The sequence below is a fragment of the Chiloscyllium punctatum genome, chromosome 50 (genome assembly GCF_047496795.1).
Source record: "Chiloscyllium punctatum isolate Juve2018m chromosome 50, sChiPun1.3, whole genome shotgun sequence".
Lineage (NCBI taxonomy): Eukaryota > Metazoa > Chordata > Chondrichthyes > Orectolobiformes > Hemiscylliidae > Chiloscyllium > Chiloscyllium punctatum.
Window position 1 is genome coordinate 53,368,229 of NC_092788.1, and position 27,256 is coordinate 53,395,484.

General features: G+C 45.2%; 1 long non-coding RNA gene across 1 annotated transcript; it reads left to right on the forward strand.

Moving 5' to 3' along the window:
- Positions 1-4,190: 4,190 nt before the first annotated feature.
- On the forward strand, positions 4,191-26,779 carry LOC140469995 (uncharacterized). The gene is made up of 3 exons (XR_011956289.1): positions 4,191-4,697; positions 6,301-6,412; positions 26,333-26,779. It is a non-coding gene; the product is annotated as an uncharacterized lncRNA (long non-coding RNA).
- Positions 26,780-27,256: the final 477 nt, after the last annotated feature.

A 27,256-nucleotide genomic window follows, 5' to 3' on the forward strand; every position in this document is an offset into this window, starting at 1 on the left:
TTTAATCTCCAGTCCCGACAACCCTCCCAATCTCTGTATTTCCTGAAGCTCCAACGACCACCCATATCTGTGTAATCTCTAGTCCCTATATTCCTCACTATCGCTCTAACTCCTTCAGGACTGATAACCCTGTAAATCTCCTTGACATCTTTCAGCCCAAAAACCTATCTGATTTCTAACCACCAACAGTGATCTCAAACCACCTGAACGCTAACATCCTCCAGTCTCTACAACCCAGCTTTTCTCTGTTAGCTTCTCTGGTATCTGTATTCCCCTTTATCTCCAGTTACAGATCCTTGCTCAGGGAAACAATGTCTCTGTACCGAATCTGTAAGAACACAAGAATCTTCGGTGTATCAATAAATTTGCCTCATTTTCTAAATTTTCACGACTGCAAGTTCAACCTTCTCCACCTCTTCTCATAAATATCCCTCCATTTTGAAGAACAACCTAGTGAACCTTCTCTGGGCTGCCTCCAATGCAAGGACATTTTCCCTCCAGGTAGGGGACCAAACTTGTTCACAGTATTCTCAGTGTGGGCAGGCTGGAGTCCTCTATATTTATTACAAGCCTTCCGTATTTTTATTCTCCATTCCCTTTGAAATCAATGCCAGCATTCCTTTTGCCTTCTCTGTGTCCTGCTGGCCCTGTATGCCACCTTTCTGAGATTTATACACAATGATTCTCAAGTTACTCTGTGATGTAGCTTTCTGGAGTTGATCTGAAACCAAGTGGTGACAGCGATAATCAGGAAAGTGCTGGAATGTATGGTAAACAATATGCCAGAAATGATAACTACACACTTGGAAACCTACGGAAAAAGGGCAGTCCATCAGACCATCATGTATAGGAGCAGAATTAGGCCATTCGGTCCATCGGGTCTATTCCACTATTTGCTTATGGCTGAATTGTTTCTCAACCCCAATCGCTCACTTACTCCGGGTAACACTTGATCTCTTTATTCATCAAGAACCTAGCTATCTCTGAGTTAGATACACTGAATCACTTAGCATCCACAGCCCCATGATGCAGTGAGTTCCACTGATCCATCACCTACTGGCTGAATAAATTCCTCCACATCTCTATTCTGAAGGGCCGTCCCTTCACTCTGAAGCTGTGCCCTTGTCCCCTAGTCTCTCTTCCTCGTGGAAACATCTTGCCCCCGTCCACTCCATCCAGGCCCCTCAGTATTCTGTAAGTTTGAACAAGGTTCTACGCCGCCGCCGCCTAAACTGCATCAAGTGCAGACCCAGAGACTTCACCTGCTCCTCATATGACACAAAATTCATCGCTGGGATCTTTCTTGGAAACCCATTTCTCATACCCCTTCACATTCTTTGTCCAGACTCTTAATGTATAATGAGCAGAGTGTCATCCCAAAACTGACCCCTGCGGTACTCCCCCCATCACCAGTTCCCATCGTGAAAACTTGCCCTTTCTTCAACTCTCTGCCTTGTGCCAATCAGACAAATCCTCTATCCATGTTCTGCATGTTGTTCTGAAACGGAAATGTCATTTCACACCCACTGCTGGATTTATTTTTCTGTCTGGTTGTAAACAGCAGAGTTTCTCCATTACCTTCCCATCTGTAATTCCCTGGAGAAGGTGGTGGGGAGCTGCCTTCCTGACCCATTGCAGTCCTTTGGGTGTAGGGACAGACACAGTGCTGGGAGGATGGAGCATGGCTTGGAGGGCACCTTGGAAATGTTGGTGTTTCCGTGCACCCGGAGCTCCTGTCCTTCCAGGGTATAGTGGTTCCGGGTTTGTGAAGTACTGTTGAAAGGGCCTGCCTGAGTGACCTCAGTGCTGCTTGTAGATCTTTTAATACGTCATTCATTAATGAACATGAGCTCTGTTGGCTGAGCCAGCATTTATTGGTGATATGGAGTTGTCCCTGAGAAGGTGGTGGTGAGCTGCCTTCTTGAGCCACTGCACCAGCCGTTGGAACTGTTGTTATCTGTGTCCCATTCAGCAGGTGCTTGTCCTCATGTCTGCAACTGCATACAGACAATGCAGCTCTCCCTTTCATATCCTATATACTCCCCGCCATATAAATCTGACAGTTCCTCGCAATATCTCACCTTCTCCATTCCCATCTGTGCTAGAGATCACTGAAATTCATTTATTCTTGTTTAAACTTCTGATCACCCAAAATCTCTCCCTTTTAAAATGTGTAACCCTTTCAGCTGCTGTAACTCTCCATATAAATGTAATCAATGATAGCACAGGTTCCCTTCCTAAATCTCTGTAATTACAATGGTTGCATGTGCTAAATTGGCAATTTTCTTCCTCCTTATACATCTCAGGACTTCCAGCCCCTATAATCCCAATATTTGGAATGCTCCCATTCTCTGCACCTCCTCATGTCCTGAGGGTCCTTGAACACCACCAGTGCTCCAAAAGTTTATATTACCCCCAAGTTACTGCAAGTCTTCTAACTCTGTAATATCCAACAGTCTCCAGTACCATACGCCACTTTCTGGCTATCAATTTGCATTTGTTGAAGAATACACATCTCTGTAATCAACTCAGAAAAAGCCCTTTAGACTGTACAAAGCTCCGTCATGAATAAGCCACTATCTCTCTGTGTCCTTTGCCTTCATCAGTATATGCAACTCTCGTGTATCTTCTAGCAAACTTCTTCAGATGCTGCAGATCAGCCTAGCTCCCTAGATAACCTGTTCCATTCCATATGGCTCGCTCAATCACTGTGACACCCTCTGCTCTGTCTAATTCTCCTCTTTTCCACTGTTTTCCAGGCACAACAGTAATTCTGTAAGGCAGCAGTGCGGAATGGGACGTTATAAATCTCAGCTGAGGCTTGAGGCCTGCCATTACCTGGGAGTCACAAGGACAGAGAACCTGAGAGAGTGCGGGAGAATATTAATCAGTAGCGAGGGTCGGGACCGACTGGGACTTGGAGTAGGAGAAAAAGCAGAGCAGGAGGCTTGAAACCAGCACTGAGGCACAGAGGGAGTGACCATATGAGGGAGCAACTTGGAGCAGGAGCTTGAGTCTAACATACCTGGGAGTTACAGAGGCAGCAAAGCAGGAGGATATAAATCAGCACTGAGGATTAAGGCTGAGTCACACCTGGTAGTCACAGCGACAGTGACCCTATGAGGGAGCAGAGTGGAGTGGGTGCTGGAGGATTACACGGACCTGGGAGTCACAGAGACGGTGACCCTGTGAGGGGGCAGAGTGGAGTAGGAGCTTGAGGATTACACGTAAGTAGGGGTTGCATAGACAGTGCCCCTGTGAGGGAGCAGTTTGGTGTCGGAACTGGAGAATTACACATCCCTGGCAGTCACAGAGACGGTGACACTGTGAGGGAGCAGGGTGGAGTGGGAGCTGGAGGAATACACGTACCTGGGAGTCACAGAGACAGTGACCCTGTGAGGGAGCAGGGTGGAGTGGGAGCTGGAGGATTACACGGACCTGGGAGTCACAGAGACGGTGACCCTGTGAGGGGGCAGAGTGGAGTGGGAGCTTGAGGATTACACGTAAGTAGGGGTTGCATAGACAGTGCCCCTGTGAGGGAGCAGATTGGTGTCGGAACTGGAGAATTACACATCCCTGGCAGTCACAGAGACGGTGACACTGTGAGGGAGCAGGGTGGAGTGGGAGCTGGAGGAATACACGTACCTGGGAGTCACAGAGACAGTGACCCTGTGAGGGAGCAGGGTGGAGTGGGAGCTCGAGGTTTACACATCCCTGGGAGTCACAGAGATGGTGACCCTGTGAGGGAGCAGAGTGGAGTGGGTGCTGGAGGATTACACGGACCTGGGAGTCACAGAGACGGTGACCCTGTGAGGGAGCAGAGTGGAGTGGGAGCTGGAGGATTACACGTACCTGGGAGTCACAGAGACGGTGACCCTGTGAGGGAGCAGGGTGGAGTGGGAGCTGGAGGATTACACGTCCCTGGAAGTCACAGAGACAGTGACCCTGTGAGGGAGCAGAGTGGAGTGGGAGCTGGAGGATTACACGGACCTGGGAGTCACAGAGACGGTGACCCTGTGAGGCAGCAGAGTGGAGTGGGAGCTGGAGGAATACACATCCCTGGGAGTCACCGAGACAGTGACCCTGTGAGGGAGCAGGGTGGAGTGGGAGCTGGAGGAATACACATCCCTGGGAGTCACAGAGACAGTGACCCTGTGAGGGAGCAGGGTGGAGTGGGAGCTGGAGGATTACACGTCCCTGGAAGTCACAGAGACAGTGACCCTGTGAGGGAGCAGAGTGGAGTGGGAGCTGGAGGATTACACGGACCTGGGAGTCACAGAGACGGTGACCCTGTGAGGCAGCAGAGTGGAGTGGGAGCTGGAGGAATACACATCCCTGGGAGTCACCGAGACAGTGACCCTGTGAGGGAGCAGGATGGAGTGGGAGCTGGAGGATTACACATCCCTGGGAGTCACAGAGACGGTGACCCAGTGAGGGAGCAGAGCGCAGTGGGAGCTGGAGGATTACACGTCCCTGGGAGTCACAGAGACAGTGACCCTGTGAGGGGGCAGAGTGGAGTGGGAGCTGGAGGATTACACATCCCTGGGAGTCACAGAGACGGTGACCCTGTGAGGGAGCAGAGTGGAGTGGAAGCTGGAGGATTACACGTATCTGGGAGTCACAGAGACAACTTTCTGCTACTGGGACCTGCCTGCACTGAGTTTGGAAGAAGTGCAAGAGCCATCACAGAAAAGGCTGTAAGTTCATTGGCTGATAAATACACCGTTATTAACGACTATCAGTTAATTGCTGTAAGTCTGCAAAGTTAATTTTCCAATTCTGAAGTAAGGTTCGAACTCAGAATTAAGAGACACTGTGAAATTCTGTGCCAATATAGTCAATTACCCTCAGTAAGCCACAGTGGAATAAGGGACTTAACCATATTGTTATTTCCCGGATGTTAACTTCATTCTAAGTAATTATTTAAGTTATTCTAGACTGTTGCATTTTACGACATGGCAAGACATATTTGTCAGATGGAAATTATGTTCTGTTACATTGGGAATTCATAGCCCCTGCTCGTGTCCTAGATGAACACGGGGTCTCGGAGATCAGACAGTGCTCGAGACTCTGTGATGCTGAGAGTTATGGGGATAGCGCACACAGAGAGCAGATCACCCTGCAGACATGACAGCCTGGAATAAGGAAGGGAATGGGGGACTAGGCAATCGAAGAGAAACAGTCAGGGAATCCAGGAATACCGTGATATCTCCCTCCCAATTCAGTTTCCCAGTTTGGAATCTGATTAAGGTGTAGGCTGCTCAAGGGAGGGCAGTCAGAGCCATGTCTGTGGCCCCACAAGCAGCCTGACTGTACAGGATCGGAGGTAGAAGGAAGAAGGAACAATAGGAACAGGAGATTCCGGAAATTGAAGAAGATGTCAGTGTTTCTGTAATTTCAGGATAGTGGGGTTAAGAATGTCACTGTGTCTGCAGGACATTCGTCTGGGGTACAGTGAGCAGTCCAAGGTCACGTCCATGCTGATAGGAATGATCTGGGTAGGAAGGGTGAAGTGGTCTGGGAATCAGAATTTAGGGAGCTAGGTGGATAGTTAGCAAGCAGGACCTCAAATGTAGCAATCCCTTGGTTACTGCCAGTGCCGTGTCAAAGTGAGAACAGAACTCTGAGTTTTAGGTAGATGAGAGTGTGACTGGAACGATGGTGCAGCAGGAAGGGCTTCAGATTCCTGCGACACTGGGACTGGTTCTGAGGAAGGCAGCAATTGTGCAAGGTGGATGGGCTAACGTGACAGAACCGGGACTGAATTTCTTACGGGGTTTTTTGGGAGGGATTGAAAATAACTTGGCCTGTGCTTAGGATCCAAAAAGGAATATTAGAGGAGACTACCAGGATTCTCAAAATACTGGGAGATACATTTGGTACTAACTTACAACAACAAGTTTATCAGTGGAAGATGGAGCAAGAAAGAAAGCCTTAATCTGAGGTTCTCTGCATAGACATTAATACTCGGAGTGTGTAGAGTTACAGGTGCAGATTGGTGTGTCTAAATCTGGCTCAAGGAATGGCAGGACTGGGTGTCAAATATTGCTGGGGATAAAGAATTCCAAAATGATAGAAGTGAAGGGAAAGGATGAAGGGAAAAGTACTGGTTTAAATTAGCATTAGTTTAGGAGTCCAAGACAAAGATGATCCATCCAAGGAAACAATTAATTTGGCTGGAGCTACAGAACAAAAAAATATACAATTACACTGTGAGGTACAGTCTGTCGGCAGAAACCAAAAGAAAATGACGGAGGGAATAAATATTAACTGATATTAACTGTGTTATTGGTGTTGCAGGGTCACGAGGTTCGAGTATTCCTAGATTACATGGAGGAGAGCTTACTGCCGGAGTATGTGTCCAGCCCAAGACAACATGTACTGTTGGACCTGGTCCTTGGAAAAAGATGGGGCAAGTAGATCCAGTGTCAGTAGGGGAAGATTTTGGGGAACAGCGATCATTTTATTGTAAAGTTCAGGATGATGGTAGAGAATGATATAAGTAACTGAGAGTGAGAAACATTAGTGGACTGAGAGCAGCCTTCAATGGGGCAAGAATGAAGCTGGGAAGGTTTGACTGGAACACCAATTTGGTCAGAAAATGACAAACTGAACCATGGGCTCCCTGCAAAGACAAGATGGCTTGGGTCCAGTTGAGGAATGGTCCCTCAAATAGGAACAGCAGGATAAACAACCCCAATGCTGCTTCGTGTGATAAACAATAGAATTTGTGTCAGATGGAGAATCGAATTAAGAGCCACGAGGAATGCTGGAGGTTCAGAGGGGAGATGGTAGAGCAGAGGGGAATTATGGGAAAACTGAGAGCCACCATAGAGCTGTCCCGGAATCCTCCTGCGGGCCCCTCATAACGAACGTATCAAAAGATGGAGTAAGGCTGCGTCAAAATTAGAAAGAGGATTTATACCTGGAAAAAGATCTTCGCAAGTAGTTAAGATGCACTTAGATGCGTTGTAGATGCATGTTTGACTGAAACATTCAGGAGGCGATTAGATGATATTTGATACAAAACAAATGTGAGGATGTGAATGAAGGAGGAGATCATTACTCAGCAAAGAGTTCAGTTGAAGAGCTGGTGTAGTCATGATTGACCAAATGATACCCTTCTGTGCCAAAAGGCGTCTGTGTCATTCCGTGTGATGTCTTGAGAGTCCTCCAAATCCATAAATATCCCGTCTTTATAACCTCGTCGATCCTGTATGATACATTCTAAATCTCCATCAGCCAATGTCGCCGTCCTTATCTCTGTAACTCATACAGGCCATACAAACCTCCTTTCTCTGGAATCTCCTCCAGCCCCAATAACCTTTCCTCTCTATAAAATATTTCTCAAGTCTTTACAGCTCTCCCCTTCTCTGCAACTATCTGATCCATAGAAACCTAATCTTTGCAATCTCCTCCAATCCACACAACAATCAGCCTTACTAATCTCCTCCTGCCCTGACAGATTGCAATATCTCAATAGACTCCAGCCACTACAGTGTTCATTATATCTCCAACGTTCTCCAGCACTGACAACACTGCCAATCTATTTTCTTTGCTCCAGTTCCTACAATTTTCCCTGTTGTGTACCCTAATCCAATGCCTAACCAGCTGTGTAACATCCTCTAGTCCCAACCATGCTCCTGATTCTGTAACCACCTTCTGCCCCGACACAGCTCACTGTCTCTGCAACCTCCAGATTCTAAACCCGTCCTGATCTGTGGAAATGCCCCCAGCCCTCCCCCTCTCTGTAATATCTACCAGATGTTCAAACTGAAATAACTCCACAGAGGCTGGTATCCTGTTACCAAATCACCTTTTATGTCTTCATGCATGATCCATGGCACTGACCCAAGCTAGCTCAGAGCCGGCTCTTATAGTTAACAGAGCCCCTGAAGCTTCTGTTTATTTATGAGCCAGGATTCCCTGATTAGAGCCAGTTAACAGTCCCAATCAGGTAACACGTATTAATGAGATTTAACTGACTGACCTCGTTCCAATCACTGTAAAAACACTCTACGTATCTCTAAGGTTAATTAACACCTACAAATCCCCTAGTCTCTGAAACCTCCTCCAGTTTCACCAATGCTGTCTCTGTAAAGTTCCCCAAGGACAGTCCTGTACCTTTCAGTCGATCCTCCTGTTATCAATCTCCTGCAGGACCAATACAAGCTTTTTTTCCTGTTTTCTACAAACTCTCCGTCTCAATGTTCTCCACCCAAAATGTCTCTTCCTAATCACTAACTGGTTCCAAAGACTCGGTCTGCCGTTTGTGTGTGACGTTCTTCATAAGGAGGAAGGGGTATTCGAAACAGGGAGCTTCATAAGGCATGGAGACCTTTACACAAATAGGAATGTTTGTAGAAACTAGTGGGTTTACAGAAGTGGGAAGGGTCATGGAACATGTAGGATGTTTCAGAGACTGGTAGTATGTAGGCACAGTGGACAGAATTTTTTTTATATCTGGAGCTGAGAGGTAAAGATAAATAAACCATGTGATAAATTGTCCCGGTAACATTTTCATCAGGTGTCGGGGAGGGTTTCTCTCTACAAGGCTCTCGTAGCCAGAATATTGATCTGGCTGCTCCAGCTTCATTTTCACTTCAAACAAAACCTAAAACTATTCTTGTCTTTGTAATCTTCTTCAGCCTCTAGAACAACCCATATCCCTGCAATATCCCATAACTTTCACACAACTTCCTATCTCTCTAACCACCTATGGACCCTACAGCAATCCTGGACTTTGCACTTGCTGCCATCCCTGAATTCCTTCCTAACGTTTGAACAAGGCCAATGAAATGGTAGATTTAAATAACATGAACCAGGTCAGATGGAGCTGTCATAATGGAGATGTGGCTCCAGTGTGACAATGACCGAGAACTGGATATATCAAAGGGGTTTACCATTAACACAGGAAGGATAAAAAGGCTAACTCAGTGAAGTACACTGTGTATAAAGATTGGGATCAGTATTATTGTGATGATAATCAATTCACACACTGCTCCTCCCTGTTTTCTCCCCTCATTCCTGCGTATTGATCCTGTCAGATATTGGTAAATCTTGAAAACTTCATAAAATAGTACAGTATAGAGGAAATCACTCTGCAAACTGTCTACATTGGACAAGATGTCATGTTATTTTTGAAGCCCTAGTTCTCTCTCCCCAGAGACGATAGGCCTTCCAGTTCAGCTCCCGGCACCTTTTTAAAATGGTTTGACAGTTTCTACCTCGACTCCACTTCCATGCGTGACTCCCAGATCTCAACCATACTCTGGGTGAAATAACAACCTTCCTCAGTACTTCGCTAATATTTCAATTAATTACGTTTAATATTCACCGTTTGTAATGCAATTCTACAAGAGCAAAATGTTCTCTCCCTTTCTACACAGGCTCCTGACAATATGTGCACCCCAATCAAATCTCCTCTCAGTATCCTCCATTCCCCTATCTTTCCCCATAACTGCACTTCCACTGTCACAGGGTAACGGATCTCCTCTGTACCCTCTCCAGTCCAATTCCATCCTTCCATGTGATCGGGTGACCAGAACTGTATACAGTCCCCAAGCTGTGACTGAACTCATTATTTATACAGTTCCTGCCTAAGCTTCCTGCTCTGAAATTCTGTATTTTGGCTGACAGAGAAAATCATGCCAATTGCTGCATTAAAAAGATTATTTATCTGTCCAGCTACCTTCATTTATCTGCCCACACTGACCATACTCTCATTTATTGTGTATTCCTCTCTATTGTTGATGTCCCCAAATGCCTTGCCTTGCACTTCTCTGGGTTGTTTGCTCCATTCACCTGGACCCCACAGTTTCTGTTTTTAAACAATCTGCCATGGGATCTCTTGTCAAATCCAAGTAAGTCACATGCAGTTCCAAGTTACTGCCTCAAACCGACACAGTCAGATTAATTACACACGATCTTCCTTGAAAAAATCAAGACCGACTCTCCTGGAGTCCCTGGGATTTCCTCAGTGACAGTTTATCCACTGTCGCAGAATTCTAACCTCGACCTATTCAGTCAGTCACTTGCTCCACATTAAACAAAGTTGCGGTATTAGCTGTTCTCCAGGCCTCCGGCACCATCCCTGCATCCAGGGAGGATTATATAATGTAGGTAAGTATAAGGCAGGGAATTTTCCCCGGCACCTTTTAACAGTCTGGAACATTGTATTACCCCTTTTTAAGGAATTGAATCTCCTGTATAATTCTCCTTTCCAAGTTTGTTTCTCCCAATATTTCATCCCTATTTTGATTCAGACAGACAGAGGCCAAACCCATCTTATGATTTGGTCAAGTCTCATTTTAATCGGGTTTCATGGAGTGTTTCTCTCCACAAGGTGAATTGCATTTTCTCATGATACCATACCCAATCTGCCTTATACCCTACCTGCCTGCGTGGTCTTCCTCTCATCTGACACTAACGTGATGATTTTTCCCCTTCTTCATAAGAATTGCCCTCTGCCTGGATACCCAAGAATTTACCAGCCTCCCTGTTTCCAGGAGCCATCTTTAAAAAGTCATTTTACTCTTGGATTGTGAAGTCGAAATTGGCCTGGACATGGCAGAAGGGGTAAACTGGGGCCCCACTTTGTGGGCAAGGCCCTGGTCCTGGTGTATGACATGGTTCATGAGAGGGACATTATCTTCCTCCAGGGATTGCAGGGGAAGCTATGACACTAGACCCTGCCAACTTGGTCAGAGGCTGATCCCTGGGTCAGTGAGGTGCCAGCCTTCTGGGTGAATATCTATCAGTATAGGAAGGAGGTCAGTGACCTTCTCCCGTGCACCAGGGTAAGTGCCACCATCTGCACTTTGTGACTTCACTCTCACTCTCTCTGTTACTGCACCCACCTCCCACCAAGGCTCATTTTCTCCCACTGTCAGTGAATGCAGCACCTTCTCTCAGTCTCTCTGTAATCTCTTCTCTGCCCCTCTGCCCAACTCTGCCTGGTGTCTGTGCTGCCCACTCACTCACTCAGAACACCTCGACACCTTCCCCCCAACTGTCCCAGCACTAACAGCTGTACCAACCACTTCCATTTCCCTAATCCTCCTTGGTAATTCTCACATTCCAGAAGGAACCATCCCGCACTAGGGCACAAAGAACGAAGAGGGATATGGGGCAGCCTAATATTCATCTCCTCACCCCCTAACAGGGGAAGGATCCTGACCCTAACAACCACGAGAGGCTGACTGACCGTGTCCAAGCTCCCAGACTGGATTCTGAGACTCCCCCTGACTCACTCTGCTGGGCACCGTGACTGACCGTATCCAAGCTCCCGGACTGGGATCTGAGACTCCCCCTGACTCACTGTGCTGGGCACCGTGACTGACCGTGTCCAAGCTCGCAGACTGGATTCTGAGACTCCCCCTGACTCCCTGTGCTGGGCACCGTGACTGACTGTGTCCAAGCTCGCTGACTGGGATCTGAGACTCCCCCTGACTCACTGTGCTGGGCACCGTGACTGACCGTGTCCGAGCTCCCGGACTGGGATCTGAGACTCCCCCTGACTCACTGTGCTGGGCACCGTGACTGACTGTGGACAATGATATCAAGCTTCCTGAGTTTGTGTTCCTGCTAAACACCAAGACAATACAGCAGACGGGTGAAACAGGTAGCTCTAGCTGAGGGGAAACGCTGCTAAAGGCAGGGTAAGGCAAGGCAATAATTCTGTGAGCATTCAAGTCAGTTCAAAGTGAGTGTGTACAAACACGGAGTGAGCAGCCCAGAGGGACAAGCCATGAGCTGTGAGTGTGTTTCCTGAGCACAGCGTCCTTGTAGCAGCATTGCAATGAGAGTTGTCAGTATACCCTGAGCTGCAGCATTGAAGTACTGAAGCGTACTGTCAGTGGGTCCGGGATGTGCTGGGAATGCATGGTGAGGCTGGCATGTGTCAGATGCCATCATTGGTGGGTGTGTACATGCAGCTCCTCTCTGTGCAGTGTCCCCCGAGATGATGCTGTTCAGGATAGAAGTCTGCAGGAGCAAGCGCCGAGATGGAGTCACCAGGTAACAGGTCTGACTTTCGTGTCAAATTCTCCATATTGAGTTTCCCCACAGTGGGGGAGGATATGAAGCTGCAAGTTGATGAGGGGGTGGATCTATAATAATGTGGTTGTTGATCATCAGTAATCATTCAGTGAGGATCTCGCCTCTCCCGTGCTCAAATCTTGACATTAACAACAGTCCAGTACAGGAACAGGCCTTTCAGCCCAGCAAGCCCGCACTGACGCATGATGCCGTTCTAAAGTTAAAACAAAAGTTTTTGCTCCAACAACCTCTATGTCATTCTATTCCCTACTTGCTTATACTTGTGCCAAGATCCCTCTTAAACCTTGCTATATTGGCTTCTTCCCCTATATCATTTCATTCCAGGCACTTTACATTCTGTCTGTAACAGCAAACGAAACTTACCTATCACATCTCCTGAACTTTCTCTCTTTTACCTAAAACCTACAGTCCTGAGTAATTGATACTTCTACTCTGGGGGGAAAAAGCCTCTAACTGTCCTTCTATCTATGCCTCTGATAATTCTGTAAATATCTGTCAGGTAGCCCCATATCCAATGATGCCCAGGTGCACACAAACCCTATATGTTCAATTTCTCCTTCTGACTAATACCCTCCAAACCAGACAACATGCTGGTAAAATTTTTCCATACCCTCTCCAACACTTCAACATTGTGTGGCAAAGAGTACTGTACACAATATTCTAAATGTACCTCGAAATAAGTTTCTCTACAGCTGCAATATGACCTGTTAGTTTTCATACTGCATGCTCTGATGCATGTCTGCAAGTTTGCCATCAGTTTTCTTGATCACCCTATCCACCCGTGTTACCCCTTTCAAGGAACTGTGGAGCTGTACACCTAGATTCCTTCGGATGTTGATGCAATCAGTAGTTTTTCCATACAATTTATACTTCTCTCCTGCATTCGACCTTCTAAAACGCATCACGTCACAACTGTCCAGATAAAGTTACATCTATGTTTTCTCTGTTCAAGTCTGCAGCTGACCTATATCCCGCTGTATTCTCTGGCAATCATCCTCACAATATGCACCTCCGCCAATCTATTTACAGATCACAAAAGCACTGACCCACCAGTACTCTGTCTTCTCAGACCAAGCAGTTCTCTATCCATCTTACCAACTGATCCCCTTTCACTTCACCTTCTGTATGAGCCTGCCATAAAGAAGCATATTAAAGGCCTTGCTAACATCCAAACGGCCAACATCCAGCCCCATTCCCTCATCAATCAATTTTGTCACTTCCTCAAAATATTCAGTCATGTTTGTGAGACATGATCCTCCCCACACAACTGTGTTGCCGGTTGCTAGTAAATCCAGATTAGAGTACTGTTGGAGCTGTACTCATTCAGACAAGTGATTATTCCATCATGTCCCTGACTTGAACCTTGGAGAGTAGATTCGATTCCTTACAGTGTGGAAACAGGGCCTTACATTCCTTACAGTATGGAAACAGGGCCTTTGGCCCAACTAGTCCATACCAACCCTCCGAAGAGTAACCCACCCAGACCGATTTCCCTCTGACTAAAGCACCTATCACTATGGGCAGCTTAGAATTGCCAATTCACCTGACCTGCACATCTTTGGACTGTGGGAGGAAACCACGCAGACACGGGGGGAATATGCAAACTCCACACAGTCACCCAAGGCCGGAATTGAACCTAGGACCTTGGTGCTGTGAGGCAGCAGTGCTAAGCACTGAGCCATCGTGCCGTTCTTGATGGTTAACATATTGTGGGGGCTGTGACAGTTACTGGACAGTGGGAGGTATGTCGGGGTGTGATGGTTACTATACAGTGGAAGCTATGTCCGGCCATGGTGGTTACTGTACAGTGGGAGGTATGTCAGGCCGTGATGGTTACTGTACAGTGGGAGGTATGTCGGGGTGTGATGGTTACTATAAAGTGGAAGCTATGTGCGGCCATGGTGGTTACTGTACAGTGGGAGGTATGTCGGGGTGTGGTGGTTACTGTACAGTGGGAGGCATGTCCGGCTGTGGTGGTTACTGTACAGTGGGAGGTATGTCGGGGTGTGATGGTTACTATACAGTGGAAGCTATGTCGGGCCATGGTGGTTACTGTACTGTGGGAGGTATGTCAGGGTGTGATGGTTACTGTACAGTGGAAGGTATGTCGGGGTGTGATGGTTACTGTACAGTGGAAGCTATGTCCGGCCATGGTGGTTACTGTACAGTGGGAGGTAAGTCGGGCTGTGGTGGTTACTGTACAGTGGGAGGTATGTCGGGGTGTGATGGTTACTGTACAGTGGGAGGTATGTCGGGGTGTGATGGTTACTCTACTGTGGGTGGTATGTCGGACCGTGATGGCTACTGTACAGTGGGAGGTATGTCGGGGTGTGATGGTTACTGTACAGTGGGAGGTATGTCGGAGTGTGATGGTTTCTGTACAGTGGGAGGTATGTCGGGGTGTGATGGTTACTGTACAGTGGGAGGTATGTCGGGGTGTGATGGTTACTGTACAGTGGGAGGTATGTCGGGCTGTGATGGTTACTGTACAGTGGGAGGTATGTCGGGCTGTGATGGTTATTGTACAGTGGGAGGTATGTCGGGGTGTGATGGTTACTGTACAGTGGGAGGTATGTCGGGCTGTGACGGTTACTGTACAGTGGGAGGTATGTCGGTCCAGGAAGCTGCCGACTGTATGAGTTATACACAATATGATTCTGCTGCTGCTGATGGGCCATTGTACCTCATGGATGATCGTGATTGTTTCCCTAACCTGTTTAAAGTCTGTACAATTCAGTACATAACATGGTGTGAAGGGTCTGCAAAATGTGAGGTTAGCCCTTGCTCCCCATAAGGACTGTGCAGTGAACATTGTTACCGATATATGAAATGTAGGGGTGATCTGCAGCAGGCAGATCAGTGATGATGTGGTCAATTATAGGTTTCCCTTTTATTGGTTCCCCATAACCTGCCGCAGAGCAGTCAAGCCACCACAGTGTCCAGCATCAATGCTGAGCACTATGATTATATTAGATTCCGTACAGTGTGGGAACAGACCCTTCTGCCCAACCAGTCCACGCCCACCCTCCGAAGAGTAACCCACTACCATGGCCAATTCACCTGAGCTGCATTTCTTGGGACTGTGGGAGGAAACCCACGCAGACACTGGGAGAATGTACAAACTCCACACAGGTAGTTGCCCAAGGCTGGAATCAAACCTGGGTCCCTGGTGCTGTGAGGCAGCAGTGCTAACCACTGAGCCACCATGCCACTCTATATTGACTATGTGCCATGGAGCTGCCCTCTTCTGCCTGCCTGTACCTTTCAGTGGTACAGAACCTACCAGAGAGAATAGTGATGCCTGGGACATAGTCCTGTTCACAGAATCCTGCTTTACAGACAATATCTGATTGTTGCTTGATTAGTCTGTGGGAAATATACAACAAGTCAATTTTACATTCTGTATAATTGAAGAGTTAATTTCAATTTATTTCTTACATTTTTAAACAAACATCATTGTTTTTCAGTTGAAAGCAATTGAAATGAACAATAATTGATTTACCAGAGCGCAAACCTAACTATTACAGTTCAGTGAATGTAGTAAACAGCCAATTCATGTTCAGTTCAGTGAACACACCATCTTACAGGCAGCAAAGCTGTTGGAAATGACATTGAGAAAAAGCCTGAACTCAGACACAGTGTTACTGGGCCTCTCCATGACGTCCAAAACACTGGCCATCTCCAAGATCTGTTCAGAGAGCTTCCTAACTGGAGCTGGACAGTTACTGACACAATCCCTCACAATAGACTGGTTAGAGACATACCTGAACAACAGGGAGATGTGTGTGGGGCAGACTGGTCAATGGACTAGCACATGGCACTGGTCAAAATGCAGTTCAACATCTATAACAATGACCTGTAAACAGCCATGTCTTGGAAGTATATCCCTTCCAGTGTGGGACCTAAACTCTGTAGTTCTGTACCTTGGACGCAATCCTGAATGAAAGTGTTATAAAGGTGATGGACTCCTGCAGCACATGGCATCTTACATTGAATCCCTCATAAACCATATCCAGTGTATGTTATCTCTACAATGTCAGTGTCCAAACAGATTTGTGCAGCGCCATTGATGGCCGGCAGCTTTACAGCCCAACGTACTTGTGTGTGACTTGATCTGGAAATCTCTGTGTAAATGTTTGCAACATTGTTCTAACCATTAACAGTAAAGTCTTATTACTGAAGGTCCGACATCCTTTCGTAATACGAACTTTTAAATTGTCCAATAAACACAAAATCCCCACTTTATTCAGTTCATTTTTATAACAATATGATGAAAACAGTGCACAACTCACAGTATGGAGCATTGAAATGATGGGTCTCAGTTCCACACCCAAGAGCAATTTATTATTAAGTGCAAGGACTTTGAAATAGAGCATAGAACATAGAACAGTACAGCAAAGAACAGGCCCTTCAGCCCATGATGTGGTGCCGACCACTGATCCTTGTGTCTGCACCCTCAAATTTCTGTGACCATATGCATGTCCAGCAGTCTCTAAAATGTCCCCAATGACCTTGCTTCCACAACTGCTGCTGGCAACGTATTCCATGCTCTCACAAATCTCTGTGTAAATATCCCGCCTCTGACATCCCCTCTGTACTTTCCTCCAACCGGCTTAAAACTATGACCCCTCGTGTTAGCCATTTCTGTCCTGGGAAATAGTCTCTGGCTTTCGACTCTATCTCTGCCTCTCATTATCTTGTATACCTCAATTAGGTCCCCTCTCCTCCCTTTCTCCAATGAAAAAAGTCCGATCTCAGTCAACCTCTCTTCATAAGATAAGCCCTCCAGTCCAGGCAGCATCCTGGTAAACCTCCTCTGAACCGTCTCCAAAGAATCCACATTTTTCCTATAATAGCACAACCAGAAATGGATGCAGTATTCCAAGTGCGATCTCACCAATGTTTTATAGAGCTGCAACAAGATCTCACAACTCTGAAACTCAATCCCCCTGTTAATGAAAGCCAAAATACCATGTGCTTTCTGAACAACCCTGTCCACTTGGGTGGCCATTTTAAGGGATCTATGTACCTGCACACCAAGATCTTTCTGTTCCTCCACACTGCCAAGAATCCTATCCTTAATCCTGTACTCAACTTTCAAATTCGAACTTCCAAAGTGCATCACTTTGCAGTTATCCAGGTTGAACTCCATCTTCCACCTCTCAGCCCATCTCTGCATCCTGTCAATGTCATGCTGCAGCCTACAACAGCCCTCTGTACTGTCAACGACACCTCCAACCTTTGTGTCATCTGCAAACTTGCTGACCCATCCTTCAATCCCCTCACCCAAGTCATTAGGAAAAATTGCAAACAGTAGAGGCCCAAGGACAGAGCCCTGTGGAACACCACTCGTCACGGACGTTCAAGCAGAATATTTTCTTTCTACAACCACTCGTTGTCTTCTGTAGGCCAGCCAATTCTGTACCCAGACAGCTAAGTTCCCCGGTGTCCCATTCCTCCTGACCTTCTGAATGAGCCGACCATGTGGAACCTTATCAAATGCGTTGCTGAAGTCCATACACACCACATCCACTGCTCGATCCTCATCATCACCTGCCCCTCACAAAGCCGTGTTGACTGCATTTAATCAAGCCATGCTTTTCCCGATGGTCAGAAATCCTATCCCTCAGAATCCTTTCTAACACCATGCAGACAACAGTCGTGAGGCTTACTGGTCTGTAATTGTCGGGGATTTCCCTATTTCCTTTCTTGAAGAGAGGAATTACATTTGCCTCCCTCCAGTCCTCAGGTACGACTCCAGTGGAGATCGAGGATGCAAAGAACTTCGCAAGTGGCGAAGCAATTGCATTTCTTGTTTCCAAAGCAATTGTATTTCTCGTTTCCAAAGCAGCGGAGGACAAATTTGATTCGGGCCTGGCAACTTGTCAGTCTTAATATTGCTCTTCAGAGGGTCTGTGTGGACCTGTTGGACCTAAGGAACTGGTTCCACATGTAAGCTAAAATGTGCTGAAAAAAGCAGTGTGTGTGTTATCATTTTGATTCAAACCTCAACCCACAAAGTCTCATTTGAAGACCCTTCTAAGCTATTGTCCATCCTTTCAGCAGTAACTGACTTGTTAATTAATAAAGCAACATCACCTCCTCTTTAACACCCTGCCTTGTCCTGTCTATAGTTCCAGTACAACAGAGTATTGAGTTGTTTGCTCTAACCTCCCTCAAAAGAGCCTCTGTGATGGTAAAACTGTCACACCTCCACATGTCAACTCATTCCCTTATCGCATCTGTCAGCCTGTCTGATAATACTCCCAGCATTAATCTAAGCTGGAATATAATACCTGGAATACCCTGTACCTCGGAGTTCTTCAGTCATTTCCTGTTTCTTATCAAGCTGCTCAAACCATGAACCACAACTCTAACTCTGGCACTAAATGAATATATGCGGAATTGTAATTTCTTTTTTTTAAAAAAAAACATATTCATCAAATGCAACTTTCCAGAACTGAGCAGTCAGCTCCACATACAATGAGTTTCTGATGGTTAATTCCCCACTCAGTGTACAGAGGGGACAGCCCTCAGTAGTGGAGAAAGTGAGGACTGCAGTTGATGGAGATCAGAGTCAAAATGTGTGGTGCTAGAAAAGTACAGCACGTCAGGCAGCATCCGAGGGGTAGGAGAGTCGATCTTTCGGTCATAAATTCTTCATCAGGAAGGCATTGGTGCATTCCTTTATTTTTTCATTCCATGATTCACAGAATGTTGTGAACTGTACTTACTCAGGGAGGCAGCACTGTGTATTGCACTGAAATGGAAAGCAGTCAATCAGTTGGTTGGACAGGGTGCAGAAAAGTTGAGGGGAAGTATACACTGATTGAATGAATTACAAACATAAGGATAGGTAAATCCCCTGGGCCAGATGGGGTTACCCTAGATTACTCCAGGAAGTGATGTGAGAGATTGGCGTGCCTTTGGTGATGATCTTTGCGTCCTCACAGTCCACTGGAGCAGTGCCAGCCAGATGATTGGAAGGTTACAAATGATACTCCCTTGTTCAGCAAATGGATTAGGGATAACTGTGGGATTGACTGAACAGTCAGTCTTACATCAGTGTGGGCAAAGTATTGCAGACGTTTCTGAGAGGCCGGATTTACAATTACTTAGAAAACAATGGTTTGATTAGACATAGTCAGCATGGCTTTGTGAGGAGCAGGTCATCCCTCAGAAACCTTATTGAAATCTTTGAAGATGGAAAAAGCACATTGATGAAGCGAGACCAGTAGATGTGGTGAACAAGGCGTTCGCCATTGTCGGCTCATTCAGAAGGTACAGAAGCATGGGGTGCAGAGACATTTGGCTGTCTGGATACGGGCGTGGCTGGCCCACAGAAGACAGAAGATGGAAGCAGTTGGAAAGTATTCAGCCTGGAGCTTAGTGACCAGTGGTGTTCTACAGGGATCGGCTCTGGGACCTGTGCTCTTTGTGATTTTTATCAATGATTTTGATGAGGAAGTGGACAAGTAGGTTAGTAAGTTTGCCAATATCACGAAGGTTGATCGGGTTGTGGATAGTGTGGAGGGCTATTGTAGTTTGCAACAGGACATTGACATGATGCAGAGCTGGGCTGACAAGTGGCAGATAGAGCTCAACTTTAAAAAAATGTGAAGCAATTTTTTTAAAAGGTTGTATTTGCATAAAACATACAGGGTTGAAGGCAGAATTCTTGGCTGTGCGGAGTGACAGAAGGATCTTGGGGTCATTGTCCATCGATCTCTCAAAGTTGCCACCAAGTTGATAGGGTTGTTCAGAAGGAATACGGTGTGTTGTCTTTCATTATCAGGGAGATAGAGATTATGAGCAGCGAAGTTATTTCTTTGCTCTATAAAGCTGTGGTTCAACCACACGTGGAAGCCTCAGAGAGTGTGCAGAGGAGACTTACCAGGGTGCTTCCTGGACTGGAGGGCATATCTTACAACGAAAGTTTGAGCTGCTAGGGCTTTCCTCCAGCAGTAGTAGTAGAGTCAGATCCATTAGGGATATTTAAGAAGACTCTTGGATAGGCACACGAAAGTTAGTGCATTGAAGGTTATATAGGTTAGTCTGATCTTAGAGTGGGATAAAAGGCTGGCAAAACATTGAGGGATGAAGTGCCTGCACTGTGCTGTACTGTTCTATGTTGCAAATTTCACTCAGCTTGTGGATTTTCGTCAGTTGGTGAATGTGTGAGGGAGGTGAGGGAGTGAGGGAATGGAGTGTGTGAGGGAGTGAGGTGTGTGAGGTCAGGAAGGTGGGTAGGGACGTTAGACCAAGACTTCCATTTTTGATGTAATTGTTACATTCACCTAAGTGTCAGCACAATATGTGTGGTTATCAAGACCAGACAAAATCCACAAGTTCAGTTATTAAAACGATTTTGGCTTGCTGTTTGCTCCTGGTTTCTACAGATACATTCTGCTGGGTGACCCATGAATTAGTATCTGAATATCCACAGACATGTTTCATTTTGTTTTGATACTGTTGAATGTGAAGGTACATTTATTGGATGTAGTTTCAGAGGATTCACTGTAAGACACAAAATGCTTCAATAGACTGTCAAATGTGAACGTTTTCACCCAGTGTCTGGCCCAGGGTGCAGATGTAGGGAGTCTGGGTGATATGCCAGATGTCATCACCATAAGTAATGTGTGCATTGTGATTCTGACACTCCATGTCCATACATCTGCTCCATGGGCCAGGCTCTGACTGATGATGAACTTGTCAGACCTGGTTCCTGGTCAGTCATTGGTATCTAATTTAGACAGTATTTGTGCCTACACTGAGAGCAGTGATAGACTGTTGGCTAGTTTCCTCCTGCTCAATGGGGATTCCAAATGATTCTCTGTGAGGGAATGTTTCTATGACTGCCCTGACACAGGTTGGAAACTCTCTTCACAGATTCAGGACCAGGACAGGGTCTCTGTCATCGCTACATGCAGCTGTGAGGTCCAGTAGCACTGTACCTGAATTCAGGCCTTTTAGAATCCACTTTTAATGTCGGTCATGATGCAAAGTGATGGGTTTGCTGACCTGAACAATGATCAGGAGTTTGCCATATTTATGAATTGGGCAATAATAAAGTATGAGCTTCAATTATTCAATGAACAATAACTGCATCATCTCTGAAAACAATGAAGTTGATTTTATATTGATAGAATTAAAATATAAACACCAAACAATCTTTTATGATACAAAAGTAAGGAATCACATTTTTATTTGTATCGAAAAAGGACATGTTGTCTGACTGTGCTGGTGATCACAATTACACATTGAATCTCAGTATTCAAATGCATACATTGTCACCCTATCATTTGCAAAATGGTTGACCTCTACATGATTTAATATTCAGAGTGAGCAAATGATTGAACAATCAAATAGAATTATAACTCTGACACATTTAAATAAAATCAATCGATTTAATTTCTCCTCTGAAATGTGTGAGCTTCAGTTATTTGCCAACAATTCTATTAGTTTTAAAATAATGATGGAAAAGGATAGACTAGATCTAAAAGTTGAAGTTCTAAATTGGAGAAAGGCCAATTTTGACGGTATTAGGCAACATCTTTCAAAAGCTGAGGGCGGCAAATATTCCCAAGTAAGCAGTCGGCTAGAAAATGGGAAGTCTTCAGATGTTAGATAGCCGGAGTCCAGAGACAGTATATTCTTGTTAGGGTAAAAGGAAAGGCTGGTAGTTATAGAGAGTGCTGAATGACTAAAGAAATTGAGGGTTTGGTTAAGAATAAGAAGGAAGGATATGACAGATACAGGCAGAATAGTTTGAGTGAATCCTTAGAAGAGTATAAAGGCAGGAGGAGTATACTAAAGAGGGAAATCAGGAAGGCAAAAAGGGGAACATGAGATAGCTTTGGCAAATAGAGGTAAAGAGAATCCAAAAGGATTTTACAAATACATGAGATAAAAAGGATAAACAGGGAGAGAATAGAGCCCTCAAAGATCAGCAAGGTGCCTTTACGTGGAGTCACAGGTGATGGGAGAGATACTAAACGACTATTTGATATCAGTGTTTACTCAGAAGAAGGACATGGGAGATGTAGATATATGGAGAAATAGATGGTGATATCTTGAAAAATGTCCATATTACAGAGGAAGAAGTGCTGGATGTCTTGAAATGCATGAAGATGGAAAAATCCCCAGAACCTGATTAATCAGGTGAAACTTGAAAGGGTTCAGAAAAGATTTACATTCATGTTGCCAAGGTTGGAGGGTGTGAGCTATGCTGGAGGTTGAACAGGCTGGGACTGTTTTCCCTGGAATGTTGGAGACTGAGAGGTGACCTTATAGAGGTTTATAAAATTATGAGGGGTATGGATAGGGTAAATAGACAAGGTCTTTTTCTTCTGGGATAGGGAAGTCCAGAACTAGAGGGCATAGGTTTCGGTTGGGTAGGGAAAAATGTAAAAGAGATGTAAGGGGCATTTTTTTCTCACTCAGAGGGTTGTACGTGCTTGGAATGAACTGCCAGAGGAAGTGGTGCTGGTTAGTACAATTATAATATTGAGATGGTGTCTGGATGGGTATATGAATAGAAAGTGTTTCGAGGGATATGGGCTGAGTGCAAGCAGGTGGGAATAGATTGGGTTGGGATATCTGGTTGGCATGGACAAGTATGACCAGACAGTCTGTTTCCATGCTGTCTATCTCTTTGACCCTGTGACTGTAATTTAGAAATGATAATAATTTGACATGCATTATCAAATAAATAAATCGTTTATATTATTAAATTGTAGCATACAATAAGTTGAAAAGTTGCTATTTTTAGAATGAATGATAAAGAATAAAGAACATTCCAACACAGGAACAGATCCTTCGGCCCTCCAAACCTGTGCTGATCCAGATCCTCCTATTGTCTAAACCTGCCACCTATTTTCTAAGGTCCTGTATCCCTCTGCTCCCTACCCATTTATATTTCTGTATAAATACATCTTAGATAACGCTTTCGTTCATGCCCCAACCCACCTCCGCTGGCTACACATTCAAGGCTGCCACCGCCCTTTGTGTAAAAAGCCTCCCACATATATCTGCCCCAAACCTTTCTCCTCTCACTTTGGACTCATGACCCCGAGTATTTGAGTTCCATAATGTGGGGGAAAAACTTCTTGCTATCCACCCTGTGTATATCTGTCTTGATTTTGTTGACCTCAACCTTCGACTTTGTCATGAAAATAGTCCTAATCTACTCAATCTTGCTTCATAACCAGCACCGTCCATCCCAGGCAGCATCCTGGTGAACCTACTCTGTACCCTATTCAAAACATCCACATCCTTTTGTTAATGTGGTGACCAGAACTATATGCAGTATTCCAAATGCGGCCAAACCACAGTCCTATGCAACTGTAACATGTCCTGCCAGCGCTTGTCCTCAACACCTGATCCAATGAAGTAAAGCATGCCATATGCAGCCTTGACCACTTTACTGACTTATGTTGGCATCTTCAGGAAACAATGGACCTGAATACCCAGATCTCGCTCTAAGTCAATTTTCCCCAGGACTTTTCCGTTTACTGTATTGTTCACTCTTGAACTGGATCTTTCAAAATGCATCATCTCACATTTGCACAGATTGAACTCCATCTGCCATTTCAGTGCCCACCTCTCCAATCAATCTATATTCTGCTGTATTCTCTGACAGTCCCCTTCACTGTCTGCTACTCCAACAATCTTGGTGTCATCTGCAAACTTGCTAATCAGGCAGCCGATACCTTCTTCCAAATCATTGATATATATCACAAACAACAGTGGTCCCAGCACGCATCGCTGTTGCACAACACTGGTCATAGGTCACCATTTTGAGAAATCCCCTTTCACTATTACTCTCTGTCTCCTGTTGACCAGCCAGTTCTCTATCCATCTAGATAGAACTCCCTGGACCCCATGCGACTTCACCGTCTCCATCAGCCGACCATGGGGAACCTAATAAAACGCCTTACTCAAGTCCCCCAGTACCTTCTCCAGCAACTTCCCTACCACTGATGTCAGGCTCGCTGGTCTACAATTATCTGGATTATCCCACTATCCTTAAGAAATAAGGGGACAATATTAGCAATTCTCCAGTCCTACGGGACCTCACCCATGGTCTATCATCCTGCAAAGATATATATTAAAGCCCCAGTTATTTCCACACTCACATCCCTCAGTAACCTGTGGTTGAACCCATCCAGACTTGGAGGCTTGTCTACTTTAATACCTTTTAGAGTATCCAAAACTTCCTCCCTCTTTATGTCCACTTCATCCAGAGTATTTGGGGATCTCTCCCTCACCTCAACATCCGTCATGTCCCTCTCCTTGGTGAATACAGATGCAAAGTACTCGCTAAGAATCTCACCCAATTTCTCTTAATCCTTTCTTCCTTTGTCCTTGTGTGGGCCAAACATTTCTCTAGTTACCCTCTTGCTCCATATCTATGAAAAGAACTCTTTGGGATTTTCCTCAACCCTGTTTGCTAACGATATCTCATGACCACTTTTAGCCATCTTAATTCCTCGCTATTTACTGATGAAATGTGGCTAGTGAAAAAAAAATAACAATTTGTTCGTGTGAGTGGTAACTCAGACCTTTTCAAAGTATTTTGTGCAAAAACAATATTTGAAATCCGTCTCAGTGCAAATAAAAAGCAAGAGAAGAAACCTCTTGGGAACAGTAATTTTCAGCCACTGTCCCCCCAAAGTACTTCTGAGGTGGAAAAGAGTGAGGGTTTGTAAAAAGGGCACAACAGTAACTATGGGTGGCTTGAACATGCAAATTGGCTCAATTAATCAACTGGACAGTGATATCCTTGAATATAGAGTATATGAGAGAGTATTTCTGAGAGCAGGACGATATGGAAACAACCAGAGAATGCGGCAGCACGATGGCTCAGTGGTTAGTACAGCACCAGGATCCCAGGTTCGATTCCAGCCTCGGGGGACTGTCTGCGTGTAGTTTGCACATTTTCCCCCTGTCTGAGTGGGTTTCCTCTCACCGTCCAAAGATGTGCAGATCAGGTGAATTGGCCATGCTAAATTGCCCATAGAGTTAGGTATATTACTCAGAGGGAAATGGGACTGAGTGGGTTACTCTTTGGAGGGTCGGTATGGACTTGTTGGGCCGAAGGGCCTGTTTCCATACTGTAGGGCATCTAATCTAATTTAGATTTGATATTATTTAGCATGGAAGGATTGGTGAATGAGCTTTATCTTGGAAGAAGTTACCACAACATGCTGGAGTTTCACGTTCAGATTGAAAGAGTGAAGACTGACTCATACATGAGAGTTTTAGTGTTAGGCAATGATAATTATACTGACCTAAGGAAGGAAGGCTGTATGGTCTGGGGGGAGCAAAGATCAGTCAAAGGCAGGACAGCTGAAGAAATTTGGCAAATAGTTAGGGAGATACTAAAGATTGAAGAGGAATTGCATAACGGAGAAAAATCATCCATACCTTGATAAGGAAGTCAAGGATAACATGAAGGCACATCCCAGTACATGTCATACTGCACATGTTAGTCACACTGTGGAGGATTGGGAAAGTCAGTGGCCTCGTGGTATTACCATTGAATTCTTATGTGATAAACCCAGATAATGTTCTGGTGACCTGGGTCCAAATCCTGCCACAGCAAGTGGCGGAGCTTGAATTCAAATCTGGAATGAAGAGACTGATGGTGGTTATGAATCGATTGCCAAGAAAAACATACCTGGTTCACTGATGTCCTTTAGGGAAGGAAACTGCCGTTCTACCATAGATTCACCACTCTCAGACTGAAGACGTTCCTCCTTATCTCCATTCTAAAGATTATCTCTTGACTCTCAGGCTATGTCCTTGATCTTTTCTCTCCTCAATGTGAAAGCGTCTTCCCAATGTCTACTCTGACCAGGCAACCAGTACTCTGTATGCTTCTATTAGATCCCCTTTCACCCTTATAAACTGCAGCACCTATCGACCCAGAGACCTCATATGTTGAGCTTGTAATTCCTAGGACCATTCTTATGAAGCTACTCTGAACATGCTCCGGGGTGGTACATCCTTCCTGAGTTATGGGGCCCAAAACGGTACACAACAAACCAAATTTTGTCTGACCAGAGTCTTGTCGAGCCACAGAAGTCCATCCATTCAAGACATTGCAAAAGAAATGCGATCACTGTATTTAAGGCCACCTTAAATAATAATCTTACGATGGACAATAATACATTTACCATGGAGTGACAAAAGTGAACAATGATTAAAACATGCTGGGAAGAAGAACCTAGCCTTGACCAAAGTCTCTGTGCTCTTCCACATGCTACAGAATGCAGACAGGCTGCGGCTACCCACAAATGGTTGCAAACAAACCTGACAGCTCCAGACCCTGTAATACACACCTGAAATTGGACCTGAATGGGACCATGGAATGTCGCCTTTGGGCCATCAATGTGACAACCCCAGGTTGGATCTGATTAATCAGGGTAAATGAACCTGATCATTTCATTGGCAGATTCTTCACACCCTCCCAAAAGGCGTGAAGACTTGGGAGGATAAGAATCAACGTAAAACTGCTTAGAGACTGGTAGCTCGAGAAAAACCACTGAAAGACAAGACATCTACAAGACCATCAGAAGAACAAGAAGACTTCACCACGTGGAATCTGGTCAACTTCTAGTGGGGTGATATGTGATCATCCAAAGTTCAGTTAAACAATAAGATAGATTGTAGTGTTTTTCATTACGGTATTGTACGTTTTATTGTTCTAATATTAATTGTGTTCAATAAACAAATATCATTGTTTATAAGAGATGTCTCAGTTCTTTTGATGAATATAAGATTTCAAACACAGTATTTCCCTCCGTTTCTTCATCTAGATTCTTCATGTACAAAGTAAAAAGTTGTGGTTCCCTTGCAAAATACCAGTTGTCATTGGCTGCTATCCTTGAAGGACCCTTTTATTCCCACTCTCTACCTTCTGCCAGACAGTCAAGCTTCTGTACACACTAGTACCTAGTCTCTGACACCATGGGCCCTTGTCTTACTCAGCCATCTCCTGTGTAGCACCTTGTCAACGTCCTTCTTGAAGTACAGATACACAGTATCCATTAGCTCTCCTAAGTCGAACCTGCTTGTTACATCCTCAAAGCATTCTAACAAATTCATTAGCATGACCTCCCGTTGATGAAACCATACTGACTTTGCCGTACTTTACCAGGCACTGGCAATTATTCAGAAATCTCATCAATCA